Source organism: Nicotiana tabacum, chromosome 7 (assembly GCF_000715075.1).
Source record: "Nicotiana tabacum cultivar K326 chromosome 7, ASM71507v2, whole genome shotgun sequence".
NCBI lineage: Eukaryota > Viridiplantae > Streptophyta > Magnoliopsida > Solanales > Solanaceae > Nicotiana > Nicotiana tabacum.
The window spans coordinates 16,706,374-16,710,508 of NC_134086.1; the positions used below are offsets into that span (position 1 = coordinate 16,706,374).

General features: G+C 34.8%; 1 long non-coding RNA gene across 1 annotated transcript; it reads right to left on the reverse strand.

The window, feature by feature from the left end:
• Nucleotides 1-583: 583 nt before the first annotated feature.
• On the reverse strand, nucleotides 584-1,205 carry LOC107810912 (uncharacterized). Its single transcript, XR_001653776.1, has 2 exons — nucleotides 1,110-1,205; nucleotides 584-832 (listed from the first exon to the last, which is right to left on the reverse strand). It is a non-coding gene; the product is annotated as an uncharacterized LOC107810912 (long non-coding RNA).
• Nucleotides 1,206-4,135: the final 2,930 nt, after the last annotated feature.

Genomic DNA, 4,135 nt, shown 5'->3' on the forward strand with positions numbered 1-4,135 from the left:
AAAGCATGATACAAACTTACCGATTATTAAAACACCATTCTAGTGACGTTTTATAAAAGTCAAACCTCGGTCAACATTTCCAACTTAAGCTTCTAAAATGGAAATATTTTTCCAAATCAATCTCGAATTGCTCGAAAATTGAAATTGATCATGCACGCAATCCCAAATTGTTCGAAAAGCGAAATCGATTATGCACGCAAGTCATAATATACGATATAAAGCCACTCAATAACTCGAACTACTGAACGGAACTCTGAAGCGTAAAAGGATCGGTCAGGTCGTTACAACTAATTGTTTAATTTACAAGTGAATTCAATAGTAGCATTGCTTCCACTGCGTTATATAATCCAACACCAATTGAGTCAATGGTGATTTTATACTTAATGAGTTTGAAATTTTTAATATTACTGTTCAAATTGTGACCTAAAATATTGGAGGAGGTTGTCGTATTTTTTTGTGTAGACAACCCCATTAAAAGTGGAATATAGAGAAGGATAGCTAGATTATGTAAATAAGAAAATAAGCGAAAAAAGGACCACAAGAAAATATTTTTGAATATTTCCTTTTCCAACATATCAATATGAAATTAATGCACCTTAAGAACCTTATTACTTATGAAAATTTAGAACAAAAAGTCATGGTTCAATTTGCACAATAACAAACATAAATTAGTCCCGATCTGTCTTGTGAACTCTCTCTGCTCCATTATTAACTACTGGAGCTGGCACACAGACGCACTTGTGCGTAGTCAAGTCACATTTGGGATGTCCTATGCAGTTGATTGTGCATTCAATATCTTTGGTGCATTTAAACGCCGCATTGCTTGATTGTCCTAACAATATTGACAATATTAAATAAGCTATTAAAAAGAAAAAAGAATTATTAACTAAAGCTATCATATTCATAATATAAGAAAGACACACAAATTATTTCTAGAGTAAAAGTTGCGAGTAAGAAAGTTATTTCATCATGGCATGCGAAAGGGTAACATGACAATAAAAAAAATGAATAGAGTATTAATTACCTCATAGTTATAAGATAAGTGTGACTATAACCTGGTTAATTATTAACTACTATATAAAATATGTAAATAGATCTAAATTGCTTACCTAGCAAAATAAGCAAAAACGAGACCAAGAAAATCTTAAGAAATGTTGTCTTCTCCATTGTCTTCGAAGTATTGTGGTAGCACTATTGTAGCTATATGACTGCTATTATTGATGTTTTAACTGTTACTTTAAGAATGTATTTATAGGGAAGCAAAAGATATGCACCAAATTTTCAATTGATGACGATATAGTAACCAAGATAAATAACTTTAGGTCATTTCCATAAACTAAAGAAATTAAATCTAATACTATGGTAACACAATCTTATTTTGCAAGAATTACTTTGGAAAGTGAGTCCCTTAATTTCCCGTTGATGTTTGACAAGTAATATAAATTCAGATTCGTTTCTAATAAATTCATTAAAAGCGTCAAACAAATTATGTCCTTCTAACTGCCATAATTGGTAGATAATTATATAAATTAAATCTGAGATTATTTTGACTAAACCTATTGACTCTTTGACGTAAATTGCTCATGTATGAAATTTTGAACTAAAATAACGTTCTTTACTTACTTCTAAAATATTGTTCAAAGTGAGAGTTTTTCCAAGTATGTAAGCTAGAAATATTTAAGAAAAATCATAAGATCAAACCAAACAGAAAATTCAGATCAATTGATTGGGAAAAAAAAACTTTGATTCGTTTGACTTGACTAGATTTCGTGTTAAGTTTGAATAATAATATCAATATATATAAATTAATTTGGTATTAATCAAAAATAGTTGAACCAAAACTAAATATCCAAACCCAACCGAGAATGTGTGTGTATTTTGAATCCTCTACAAAAAAAAAATTAAGTATATCTTATGTTTTGAAAATTTGGTCCAATAATGTTTCCTACTATTAATGGTACTCTGTGAATTACTAACAATGTTTGTGAACCTCTAATAGAGCTAACGAAGTATTGAAAACCGTTAACGACACTCTAAGTACCGCTAGCGGTGCTTTGTGAATTACTAAGGTACTTTTTAAATCCTTAAAGATGTTTTGCAAACTACTAACGATACTTTGTGAATCACTAATGACATGTGCGTCACTTCATAACCAATCACATGACACATAGTTTGGGCTTTAATACCGTCAGAACCAAATTTAGAACTGTTACGTACCTCAATCCGAGCAAGTCTCTACTCTAACACACCTTTGCTTCGCGAATCGGCATCCAAATGTCCCGAAGCTAGCCACAACAATACAATTCAATCAACATGGGCAAAAGGAATCAATTTCACAATAAAATACGAAGTTATTAATCAAAATCCAAAATTGGCTCAAAGCCGGCCCCTGGTCCCACGTCACGAAATTTGACAAAAGTTCAAAAATCCTGGAAGCTCATTCAACCAAGAGTCTAATCCTACAAAATTTTATCAAAATCCTACACCAAATCGTCACCCAAATCCCTAAATCAAACACTCCAAATCCTTAGCCTCAAAGCCCCAACATACACCTCAAAAATACATAAACTAGGTGGGAAAATCAATAAGGACACATAATTATTGAATAAATTTAACCACAAGTGACTTAACTCAAGAATCTCTTCGAAATCCCTCTCACAAATCTCCAAAACCCGACCTCAAAATGTTAGAACTACTGAAAATCTTGGAACCCTCAATTTTAAATTTTTTGCACGGCAATCTCGCTTATACAGCCAATTTAGCCGATTCTGTGGTTTCACAGGAGCGACTCCACACCCGCTTCTACGGTTTCCTCTGAACCCGCAACCCAACCATCCGCTCCTGCGGACTCGCTTCTACGGACCCAACTTACCTCTCTACTTCCGCTTTTGCGCTCATTCGCCGCATCTGCGCCAACACACGTGCAGCAAATCCTTCGCACCTGCAACCACCGCTCATACCTTTCCCAAGGCCGCTTCTACGCTCCACTTCTCGCTTCTGCGAGCTTGCACCTGCGATGAGACTTCGGCAGGTGCGATTACCCCAGCAACTTCCAACTTCAGCAATTCTCTAAGTTCCAAATTTGATCCATTAACCATCCGAAAGTCACCCGAAGTGCCGGGGACCTCAACAAAACATACCAACAAGTCCCAAAATAGGATACTCTCTTAGTCGAGCTCTCAAATCACCTCAAACAACATCAGAACACTAATCGCACAAAGATCCAAGCCTATTGAACTGTGAACTTTCAATTTTTACAAACGATGCTGAAACTTATCAAATTATATCCGATTGATCCAAAATTTTGCACACAAGCCACAAATGACACCACAAACTTACTCCAACTTTCGGAATTCCAAACGGACCCTGATATCAAAAAGTCCACTCCCGGTCAAATTTCCAAAATTTTCAACTTTTGCCATTTTAAGTTTAATTCAACTACGGGCCTCCAAATCATAATCCAGACACGCTCCTAACCCCAAAATCACCCAACAGAGCTAATGAAACCATCAAAACTCCAATCCGGAGTCGTTTAGACATAAGTCAACATCCCATTAACCTTTTTGACTTAAGCTTTCCATTATGAGACTAAGTGTCTCAATTCATTCCGAAATCCATCTGGACCCGAACCGACTAATTGGGTAGGTCATATAACAATTGTAAAGCACAAAATGAGCAGCAAATGGAGAAATGGGGCTACAACTCTCGAAACAACCGGCCGGGCCGTTACACGAATTTTTGATGGTTTGTCTGCATTCACAATTATGACATTTGCATATGAAGAAAAGGGTTGTAAGACGGAATTTTGGTCTCATTTTCATATTTTACAATCCTAGACTCGGTATGAGGCGACTTGTAGAGGGGATTTTTTTACCTACAATCAATAAATATGTGATTTTGATCTTTTTTTTTATAATTATTTTACATGATCATACATGAGATTTAACATCAAATTTATGAGAATCAAAGAGAAATTTTAGGAATTTTTTATATGTTTTGAAAAATGAATTTGGGATTTGAGAGTCGAATTAGACTCAAAGTTGAAAATAAAACATATATATGGACTCATAGGGCTAGGGGTAGTCAAGATCTAGAACCACGAATCAGACATCAAAACACATAAAATTTACAATGA